The 12,685-nt window shown below is 35.6% G+C and overlaps 1 protein-coding gene across 1 annotated transcript in view; it reads left to right on the top strand.

The window, feature by feature from the left end:
- Positions 1-12,685, top strand: part of LOC117101082 — a 25,836-nt gene that overhangs the window by 7,056 nt on the left and 6,095 nt on the right. The window lies entirely within an intron of this gene.

The following is a 12,685-nucleotide window of genomic DNA, read 5'->3' as shown; positions in this document are numbered from 1 at the left end:
TGAACTTATATGATTATTGTATTTTAAATGAACAATTTTACTTTTGATTTTTCAGCTAGCATTGTTGATGTTGCATGTTTTAATAGACAGTCTAAATGATTAAAATATCTTACAAAACACAATCAATAAATCATATACATTATAACTAAGTAACATGCAATAGAAAAGGAACCCCTTTACCATTTCATTTATAGAGAGCACAGAAAAGAGACCAAAGTAGGTAATATATTGCAATCGTGATTGGTCAATCTCTTGAAATGAGGTCAAATCATTCAAGCATCACTGGCGTTAGCTCAGTGGCGTTAGCTAATCTGGGGTCTGCAGGTAGCGTTAATAACGCCAAGGACGTGGCGTAGTGAGTGGCTTAAACAACGCCACTGCCTAGTTCACACACAAAGGCGTACGCTACGCCAGGCTTAAGCCAGCCTTACGCCGTGTGTGTGAACATAGCCTAACGCCACTGAGCTAACGCCAGTGATGCTTGAATGATTTGACCTCATTTCAAGAGATTGACCAATCACGATTACAATATATTAGCTACTTTGGTCTCTTTTCTGTGCTCTCTATAAATGAAATGGTAAAGGGGTTCCTTTCTATTGCATTTTACTTAGTTATAATATATGATTTATTGATTGTGTTTTGTAAGATATTTTAACCATTTAGACTGTCTATTAAAACATGCAACATCAACAATGCTAGCTGAAAAATCAAAAGTAAAATTATTCATTTAAAATACAATAATCATATAAGTTCAATTCGAACAATTCACAGATTTAAAAGTTTTCATGATGCACTGTTAATTTTACTACTGTTAACACGTACCGTACATTATTTAGAAAACTATTCCACATAGGCCCTGTCTCTTTCCACTCCACATAGGCCTATATTACTGCTAGTTTAACGAACGCCGTTTGTGTGAACACTTTGGAATTTTAATCCGTGGATTAGCTTACGCCTGGCGTAAGCCACGCCAGTCTTGCGCCGTGTATGTGAACTGTTTATTCACCATAATTATTTCACTTTTGTTTATATCAACTTGTTTGTAGGCCCGATGATACCTTTTGTTATTATAATTAAGTCATCATGTTTAAGTCTGACCAATCGCCTATTAGATACCGTATTATTGTATTGTATTGTTCCAACTTTTTGGTAAAACTCCATACATTCTTATCACTTATTATATATAAGTTTAACAAATAGTACAAAAATAAAAAGTATATAAATTACAAAACCATAGTAAATACTGTATAATAACATAGGCCTAACACATTTAAATTTATTGTTTATAGTCATCCGTCTAATTCAGTCGGCTTGCCAGATAGTACAAAAATAAAAAGTATATAAATTACAAAACCATAGTAAATACTGTATAATAACATAGGCCTAACACATTTAAATTTATTGTTTATATTCATCTGTCTAATTCAGTCGGCTTGCCAGATAGTAAAAAAAAAACTCCACACATTCTTATCATTTATTATATATAATATATAATAAATATAATTTAATTTAATAATTTCACAAAATAGTACAAATAACGAATAAATTAATTGAAATATGCCGCAAACCAAACGTAAAAAATAATCAAGTTATTACATTTTTAATACGATTTTGCATGAATAATAAATAATAAAATTAAATGTGTTAGGTCTATGTTATTATACAGTATTTACTATGGTTTTGTAATTTATATACTATTTATTTTTGTACTATTGGTTAAACTTATATATAATAAATAATTTAATTAAATAATTTAACAAAATAGTACAAATAACGAATAAGTTAATTGAAATACGCCGCAAACCAAACGTAAAAAAATAATCAAGTTATTACATTTTTGATACGATTTTGCATGACTATAAACAATAAATTCAAATGTGTTATTATACAGTATTTACTATGGTTTTATAATTTATATATTTTTATTTTTGTACTATTTGCTAAACTTATATATAATAAATAATAAATAATTTAACAAAATAGTACAAATAACGAATAAGTTAATTGAAATACGCCGCAAACCAAACGTAAATAAACACATTTTAATACGATTTTGCAATTATACAACTTCATTTATTTTTATAAAAATGTAGTACATAAAATTACATTTTTAATACGATTTTGCAATTATACAACTTAATATATTTATATAAAAATGTAGTACATAAAATAATCAAAATTCTAATTTTCAATTACACAATTATACATCACGAACGGCAATACGAGAAAATCAACGACTGACAAGACTGTGGGATGAATATGTAGCTGGTATCCGGGGGGTTCATTCACTGATGACATCGGCAAGCCGACTACATTCACTGAGAGACGCACAACATTCACTGAGAGACGCGCTTGGCGTTCCATAGAAATTACTGGCGGCTCAACATGTCGGCGGTTCAACCGGTCGCGATTTTTTTTCCCGTACGAAACATTTGCATGAAACTTCACTCGGGCCATCTCGGATTGACACGAGTGTATGGCGGTTCAACTGTGTCATAATTACTACGCGTAGTACGTGTACTACGTGTAGTACGCGTACTACGCGTAGTAATTATGACACAGTTGAACCGCCATAGTTTTAAGTACGTGTATGCCTAGGTAATTATGCAAGACCCAGGCCGCGATTTTTCTTTCCGTACGAAACTTTTGCATGAAACTTCACTCGGGCCATCTCAGATTGACTCGAGTGAGTACGATACAAGGAACAAGAGCAGACACTTCGCAATGTCGTGACGCTCGAGTTTTACTATTATTGCTCTTTCTATGTTTACCTACGGTAGGCCTATGAAATTTCACGGACTTNNACGGACTTATGTGATGTACGTCACTGTGTAACTAACTGTGACCTTCTTGGATGTTATTAAATGTTAGTATATTATCTAAAACAACAACAGCTAGTACCTCCTGTTATAAAGTGTAGATAGGTACAGTTATACCAAAGGCTAGAAAGAAAGAGGACTACAGGCTGAGGTCTTACCTAGGCCCCTCCTTAAACTAGGCCTAGGGTCATAGGCTGACACAACAGTCACGCTTCACATACTGACATGGACTGAAATTTTGGGAGAAAAATGGGACAAAATTGAAGCATGAAATGAAAAATAGAGCGCATAAGAGAAATATTATTAAATAAATAATATACCATTCCAGCGTTATTGAACTTGTCCAAATTATCATTGTAATGTAAATTAATGTTAAATAATAATAATAATAATAATAATAATAATAATAATAATAATAATTATAATTGAAATAATAATTTCAGCATTATTTACCTTTGGCCTAAGCCTTATAATGAAGAACCTACAGATACTGTACTATTTACTAGGCCTATAAATAATAATCGCCCAAGGGGAATATCTTTTGTGTTATTTCCCCTTAACGTCGTTTTTTTTAATTGTTCTCTAATTCCTCCATTGTCTAAGTTCCCCTTAAGGTACAGGTAATAATAATAATTAATAATAATAATATTAATAATAATAATAATAATAATAATAATAATAATAATAATTTCAGCATTAATTACCTTGGCCTAAGGCTTGTAATGACGAACCTACAGATACTATTTACTAGGCCTATAAATAATAACCAAACCAAGGGGAATATCTTTTGTGTTATTTCCCCTTAACGTCGTTTTTTTAAATTGTTCTCCAATTCCTCCATTGTCTAAGTTCCCCTTAACGTAAGGTAATAATAATAATAATTATTATTATTATTATTATTATTATTATCATTTCGGCATTACATGTAATTAACTTGGTCTAGCCTTGTAATCCAGAACCTGCCGATTACTATGCCTAATATTAATAACTAGCTCATTTTTACATTCATTTGGTGCTCTGCCATTTTGGCAGGTCTTATGGCATCCAGTATTTTAGAGCTGCCTATTCTCAGCTCTTCTCTTAATTTGTAAATTACTGTCACTCTGTTTCATTTGATCAGTGATGAAGAAAAACGCGCCTTTCCTTACTCTTTGTGCTTTTCCCAGAAGGCTTTTTTAGTAGGCCTAGGTAATTATGCAAAACCAAGGCCTAACTAAAATATTAAAATTGTCATAGTATGTAACTCAATTTAAAATAACACTTTTCATTACTCGTGCAGCTAAATATTATATGTCATTTTAAACGACCCATTGATATTATTAACGTGGTAACATCAATGTATTTTTAAAAATTAGACAGCGACGTTCTCTCAGAAGTTGTTCTGTAGACGTTTATCTGTTGATGACCTTTTGACCTCCTGAATTCTGCAATGAGATTTTCGGGTCGATTCAGCCGAGACGGCCCGAGTGGAGTTTCATGTAAATGTTTCGTACGGGAAAAAAATCGCACCCAGGCCTAACTAAAAAATTCAAAATGTCATAGTATGTAACTCAAGTTAAAATAACACTTTTCATTACTCGTGCAGCTTAATAAAATATTATATGTCATTTTAAACGACCCATTGGTATTAACATGGTAACAATATCAATTTTAAGAATTAGACAGCAACGTTCTATCAGAAGTGGTTTTGTAGACGTTTATCTGTTGATGACCTTTTGACCTCCTGAATCTACAATGAGATTTTCGGGTCGATTCAGCCGAGACGGCCCGAGTGGAATTTCATGTAAATGTTTCGTACGGGAAAAAAAATCGCCAACCGGTCATATCCCGAAGAAATGGCTTCGAAGTTTCGAGTTATTGCTGCGAAGCAGCCAATTCATATTCTTGACAGCAATTTGACCTCTGAAAGGTCATTGTTTGTCAAAAAACAAGTGGCTAAGACGACTGAAAAGCGGAGTTTCCTTCTTTCGTTCTGCCGGGTAAAATCAATTACTTTAGGCGACGTTTGTAGACTAACCTACTCGTACCAACGTCCGCATGTCGCGCTAGCCTTATCCTACTCTAGGCCTAGACTAGTTAGGATGGTATAGGCCTAGACTAGTTAGGATGGTATAGGCCTAGTCTTGAAGGGACGAAGGTACCAATGAAAAACAACGTCGCTCTTCTGATAGCCAACATTGTCTATTTAACATCACAATAATTCATTATTAGACCTATAGTTGTTTTTTGAATTGTACTCCACAAATCTCAGCCGATACCTCGCACAACTGGCTAACGTCTCTATCTATTGTCGTGACGTCATGGCTCGCTGGCTCACACTTGTGATTATGTCTCGCACTTGTGATCAAATAACACGTTGGCTCGCACTTTGGCAACACTCTTTGGCAGTCAACTCGCCCCTAGAAAACCCGCCCTTGGAAACTTTCCCCATAAAAAAATGTACACTTCCTAGACCATGCAGTCTTCAAAATAAAAATTGTAACCTTTGGTAATCAAATACATTTTCCACATAGGCCTACATAGAATTTTTTGAAAACTTTATTTAAAAAAACCTAAACCATAATTCACCACACTATAGACACTTTTTAACAAAAATGAAAAATTACGACTTTGTTACCCAATGAGAAGTGTTCTAATATAGACAATGGGTCGTGTGTCATATTATTTGTTATATTTTTATTATTCATTATTTTCACTTGACTCGCATAAATAATTTTGTTCGAAGAACATTTATATGCAGTTGTACTTCGCAGCACTTCACTTGCAATTTGCAATTTCTAGTATGCTACCGGTAAAGAAGTGGTATAACAGAGGAGAATGGAACAGATGAGTATGATGTTGTGAAAACATTAAATAAACAATTTGTAATGAAAACCAACGTACCGTATGAGCGTTATTGTTTTAGAAAATTAACTCAAAATGACGATGAAACTATTAACCAGTTTATTAACAGATTGAGACAGCAGGCTGCACGATGTGATTTTGATGCTGATCAAATTGATGAATTAATTATAGACCATGTGATCGAGAAATGCAAATTGAATAAACTGAGAATAAAATTACTGGAAAAGAGGAACACTTTGAAATTAGCAAATTCAAAAACAATAGCTAGCACATTCGAAATGAGTGAACATCAAGATAAGGAAGTGTCAGAAGGAGTTGGAGTGGAAACACCAAGTGTAAATGCAGTGAGAAATGAGAGATTTTCAAAGTCAAGTATGAATAGCAGAAGCAAGAGCCAGGCTGGAAATTCGAATGGTGACAGATCAAGTAGGCCAAAGGTCAGTGATAGTTATCAAGGTACATGGAAGTGTTTTCGCTGCGGGAAAGAAGGACATTTTGCTAGGGATAAATGTCCTGCGAGAGGCAAGCAATGTACTAAATGTAAATTACCTGGACATTTTGCTGTTTGTTGCAAAACTAGAGTAGGACGAGACAGAAAGGTAAAGAGACGTGGTGGTGGTATTCGTAATGTTCAAAGTGAAAATGAAGATGATTTTTGGTATACGTGATGATATTATGCATATAAATTCTAAAGCCACAAAGGTAATTTGTTTGCTTGAAGGACCCATTTTTTAGGCTGAGTGTGACATCGAGGAAGTTGGTGGTGTGGATGTTGTCTCTTAGTATTTATACAGAGAATTATTAAAATTCAAAATGTGTAAACCTCCCTTGGGAGATCGCACAATCATTGACATTAAAATACACATTTTAAATAATTATATGAGCGGAGGTATTCACTTTTGGAGTGTCCTCTAGTTTATTTATGTATTCCACAATGCTACGCAGCAGAGTAGTAAACGATACTGAAACCAAATTGTATACAAAGCAAACTTATACGTATATAACCATGTACAAAAGATTACCATAATAAATAATGAAGCACACAGTTGGATATGATACTGACGTAACACACTAGCCTCTCTTCGAGCCTCGTCAATATGATCTTATTTTGTCACATCATTTTCGTCTTAACCGTAGTAATATTCAACTGCTGTGAAATGAACTGTGCATTAATGCCTAAAGTTTCTTGTGAAGCTATCGCTAACCGGTATACTCTCGTTGGCGAAACACTACGGATAAGCTGTTTCATACAAAAGAGCGATTGTAAAATACATCATTATCAGTTTAAAAAGGACAACCGTTACATTGGCGAAGATACAGAACGTATTCACATGGATTCTACAAGCAAACCTTCTTGCCTAGTTCGGTTTTACATGAATATAACCAATACGAGCACGTCTGACAGTGGAAATTACAGCATCTTCATTAATGGGACTACTGAGCATGAATCCGAACCAATTGATATAAAAGTAGTTTTACCTGTACCCGTGTGCTCATCTTCCAAGAAATACTATATAGTAGGAGACGACGTTACAATACAGTGTAAATTTTTCTCTTACCTGTCTCCCCAGTTCCGATATTGGGAGGATTCGACGAAAAACTTTATTAAAAACTTTGTTGAAAAACCCACAACAGGCGACTTAACAATATTTGAAACTGAAATCAGATCGATAGGCCTAGAGCAAGGTGAAAAAGTGATAGAATATACATGTTTTTTGGATGTCAAATCTAAACGGGTTAATTGCACTATTGGTATTGATGTGAAAAGTCGATTTCAAGTTTCATTAACAAGTAATCATCTCGTTGTAGGAGACGAAGCAGTTTTCAACTGTTCGATAAACAATGACATCAGTAGACCTACCAATTTGCAGCTGGAATATCTATGGAAATTCTCAAATAATGATACAAAAATAAACACTGACAACACACCAGTCTTGATCATACCTGATGTCACTACTGCTTTGAATGGTACCCACGTTACGTGCACAGTAAGAGGCAATAACTCTGAGGGCTATTCAACGGTTATTCTAAATGTCAATGGATCCAATATACCAACGATTATACCTACTAATGTTTCTGTATTGATTACGGAGACACCAATAATCCCTATATCGGTCTCAACTTTAGTGAGTTCCTCTCAAGCCTTACCCCCAAAAAACACCAACTCGAAAACTATGGTCTCTGAGGCAATATTTGTAATTGTTCCATTCATTTTTGGTGTTTTACTTATATTTTTTTATCTTGGCCACCTTAAACTAGAAGTCTATTAAATACATTTTTTATATCTGGCCCAAATCATATGCTAACATTTCTCGCCCGCCAATTGTGTCCAGGTATACAGCCTGTAATGGGAAAAGTTGTTATTAAAGTGAATGTTGTATACTAGTATGAAAACTTTTTTTCTGAAAATGATACAGTAATTAGGGCCTAAGTGTATTTGATTTTTCAAATTTCCATCATAAAAAAGTAGAGTAGGGCTAATATGTAGCGAATGCTCCAGTTATTTTTTTGTCACAATTTTACATTAGGGAAACTCAAGGCATTATAAAACTAGCAACTTACTTAAACAAATTTAAGAAATTCATTTCAAAGTTGTAATTTTTATATTGCTCAATTTCATACTGTTGATAGTTTCGTACTTCAGTTATTTTCTAAATAATGATAGTATTTTTAACTTTTAAAGTTAACATTGTTAATGTTTTCAGCCAGGAGAGAACCTTGGTTGTCTAGACCAGTTGAAATAAATCTGTTTTTTTTATTGCTATATTGCTCCATAAAGACCTATTATATCCCGTATTAATCAAGATCTGGGGGCAGATCAATAGGGATACAGTGGTAAAAATCTCACCCCCCTCAATTACATACAAAAAAAAATATTATTTACAGGTTTATATCAAATCAAATTGAATTAATGTGATACACTCACTTATCACATCCATTTGTGTAATAACATAATTATTTTCTTTTATTTCCTACTGTACCCAAAATTAACTTTTTCGACATGGGATCCAAAAGGGAAACAAAGTGTTGACCGATTTGCTGAAAGTCGACAATATCCAGAATATCAACAGAAAATTACACATTGCATCAAAACCTTGCCTCAATTCAGTGTAGACATCAGTGGAGGTCAAGGGGGATCTGGACCCCGCCAGAGAAGTAAATTATCAGCAAACCACACACCCACCCACCCCCCACCCCGTATGCTCCTGAAAATTCCCGACGTATGTTGTTTTGAATGCTGTCACACGCTTTTTATAGAAACAAATAGACCTCGTGTGGGAGGCAGAGCTGCACACTGACGGCGAGGGCTGTCACGTTTTATGTCACAACATACAAACCTAAATGCGAACTGTTGGTTATGTTTACTATATATGTGTATCATCCAATATTTAACAAGTCTTGGCTGAACATGCCTTGATCCCCCATTTAATCGCAGTGCGTAGGTATGCAAAAATGGACCAGCTGGTGTATTGAGGTAGCCTAAAACCCCTAGCGGGATCAAGGGATCTCAACTTTTGTAGGTACGGGTGTTGCATGGGATCTGATAGATTATTAGTTATGTACTATTTGCTTCAAAGTGTTAGTAGAAAATAACACAATTAGTACATCTAGATCCACGCTTCCCAAACTATGGGCCGCCAAACTTTTGCGTTGGGTCGAGAGCAGGTTTGCCAAAAAAAAAATCAATTTATGTTCTCATATTCAGACAGTTAAACAGGTCTGATAATAGTTTTCATAAATTTTAAGTATCCAAGTGCCGTTTTCCAGCATCTCAAAATTCTCAAATTCTTAAAATTTTCCAACCATGTGGGTTGGGGGCTCAGGTGGATATGGTAGTTTTTGGAATTGTAAGTATTTAAGTGCCATTTTCGGGTACCTATTTAATTAATTCAGGTTTTTTCCACATCTAGTCAAAAATAACAAGAATTAAAAGGTAGGCCTAATTTAAGTTCCATTTTTTGGCATCCAAAGGCACAAAATACTGAAAATGTTCTCATGTCACCGCCAACAAATGTGGCGCTGACGTGGTGTGGACTCTCATTTCATCAGCACACAACCCCTCCCCTCACCCTTTCCTTAAATCCTGGATAAGCCACTGGTAACCAAATGGGGACATTTATCAAAATAGGTTCATCAAATAGGCATATATAATTCAATGGTTGAAAATATTTTCTGCAAAAAGTCGATTAGGCCTATATTTTCGTTTTAAATATTAGTAGTAGTCTCATTTGTCACAGTGGCGGGTTCAAGGCTCTTTCTTCTTTCCCCTCCCCACACTCCAATTTAAAAAAAAGAAAATTTGTATTCAAATTCAATACGAGATTGTCATTTCCTGCCATCTATGAGTGCCTAATCTGAAAATTACCTCATCCCCAACCATAGTGGGGCTGAGCTGAATGTACCCTTTATCTGTTTCCTCTTTGGGCCCCTCTATTACGAATTCCCGTATCGGTATCCGACAAGTTGGTCGAAATCCAGTTTGCCGAAACCCGGCTTGCCGAGTTTAGGCCACTTTGTCGAAACTCGGTTTGCCGAATCCAGTTCACCGAAAACATGAAATCCCAGTTGGCCGAAACACGGTTTGCCGAAACCAGATTGCCGAATTTTGCCGTCACCGCAGTACAAAAGCGCAGCATATTACTATTTTGAACTAAGTCATTGACTGATGAGCTGCCAACGCAAAAAAATATTCTAGACCTACCTTTTCAGGACCTGAGCAGAAATTGTGTTTTTTAAACCTAAAAATACAAATCATCATGCAAAACTTACCATTATTAGTAGTATTATTATTATTTATTCGGCATCAATATATACAAAAAAGCATACAGACTTGAACTACCATTTACTGTACACGAAATCGCAGTGTTTTTAAAAGAACGGTAGTTGCTAAATTTAGAAAGCGTTTGTTAAAGTGTTACATCTGGTCTGTACTATTCTATGCTTGTGAATCATGGACGTTAAGTAAGACCATAGAAAAAAAGCTGAAAGCAGTAGAAATATGGTTCTGGAGAAGGATGATGAGAATATGATATAAAAGATGTCGAATGAAGATGTTTTATACAAAGTGGGAACGAAAAGAGAACTGTTGAATACAATCAGGAAAAGGCAATGGAATTTCATTGGGCATGAGTTGAGTAGAGAAGGAGGGATTGAAAGGAAGTTCATTGAGGCTGAGATGGCGACAGGGAAAAGAGCGAGAGGAAGACAGAGATTAAAGATGTTAGACTGGATGATGAAGAGGTTGGGAGTTAGAGATGGACACAGCTAGGCGAGATCGCAAACGACAGGAGAAAATGGAAGTAGAACGCACCACCATGATCTGTCCACGGCATTCGATGCCATTACCACCGAAGAAGTTGCTAAATACAACTTACTTAATACACTACTGAGATAGGCTTTTCTTTTTCAATCTTGATTTCAGAGGTCAAAAATTTTTTTTTTTCAATCATATAGTGGTGTAGACTAGTCTTTTAAGAATATTTTGCTGGAAAAGTTTTTGAATACGACGCCCCGTTATAGAGTTATGTTTTTTAAATGACATGATGTCAAAAAATCAGCCCAAAAGCTTATCTTATTTCTGTTGGTTACGCACCGCTGATACGCAATGTTTGTCATCACTTCATGATGTCTACCGATTCGTGAAAAAGGCCTATTATGGGGTCTACACAAAGTGCAATAATACATAGGCCTAGTTATAATCTTATTTTAGAGGTAGGGATTAGGCCGTAATCACAGGAAGAATTGAAAACAATTCAATGGCCTACTAGGCCTGTAGTACTACAATACTGTACTTAGTGTGGGTTTTCCAACCTAATCCCATCAACAAATTATCTTACTGGAAGAGAAAATGGGCCTAATAAATTAAAATTAGAGCTTATATTACAACCTAACTGCTAAGATTTATTACTTTTTAATGTTTCACAAAATTGCCGGCTATATTACACAAAAAGAGAATGGGAACAGAATGTTAAATATTTAATTAAATTAAATATATTAACTTTCCAACGTCTGTGTATTGCAATTTGTATTGTATAAAGTAATGTACTAAATAACAATTAAGCCCTAGGCCTATTCTTTAGTAGCCTAGGGCCACATTCTGCATAGGCCTGAAGGCCTAGACAGTGGCTGCTCTGGGGTACATTTTCTGGGGGGTGGGTGCCTAAGCTGTCCAACAGGGGGATTGAGCTTGTATGCCTGAGGAGGGGGAGGGTTTGGGAGATGAGATTTTTCTAAAAATAGGGAGGTCTTGATGGCCGGAAATGGGGGTGGGGGCTTAAGACCCATTGTCCCCGCTGGCACCGCCACTGCTAGACAGACTGCTGCGGGTTGCTGAAGCACTAGTCTAGGACTATGCCTTGCCTAGACCTGTCTCAGACTACTGAAAAGGCCTCCTCCTGGTCCGACCTCGCGCAGGCTTAGAGGTGCCTATCTGACTGACCATACTTTGGGCCCAATCATCTGGAAATTGACTTGATGTCTCTTAGGCCCCGATCTGGTCGTAGCAGCAGCACAAACCTATGCACAAACCGGGGAGTTGTTATTCTAAATAACAACTCCCTGCACAATCTAACCCTCAGCCCGCCTCGCTACGTCACATTGGTCACACGTTGTACAGTATGTGCGATGTTTTTAGGTTGACGGTATAATTTATACATGACGTATCACCATACAAGCCACGCCCCTCGGCTGAACCCGTTGTATTTAGCAACTACATAAAAAGTTTTTTTTATATAAACAGACGCTGGTGGCGCTCTCCGAAAGTTTCCAACACTAGGAAAAATGATAAATTAGAGGCTTGCGGCAAGTATATATTTAAAAAAAATGTATATAATATATATTATATATATTTTCGACAACCTATACTAATTATGTACACAGTCTATGCATTTGTTTGGTGTGTTCAATATCATTTATCCGTACCATTCACCTTGAAGTTTGTTCATCTTAGTATCAAACACTTATATTATGTGCATATTTTAGTCACTGGTACGATTGGATAGGCGTGTAGCTGTCTCTTATAC

The sequence above is a fragment of the Anneissia japonica genome, unplaced genomic scaffold, assembly GCF_011630105.1.
Source record: "Anneissia japonica isolate Jap-2015-1 unplaced genomic scaffold, ASM1163010v1 scaffold287838_len146374_cov139, whole genome shotgun sequence".
NCBI classification, from domain to species: domain Eukaryota; kingdom Metazoa; phylum Echinodermata; class Crinoidea; order Comatulida; family Comatulidae; genus Anneissia; species Anneissia japonica.
The sequence above is the reverse complement of the archived record's forward strand: the minus strand, read 5'-3'. Positions and strand labels throughout refer to the sequence as shown.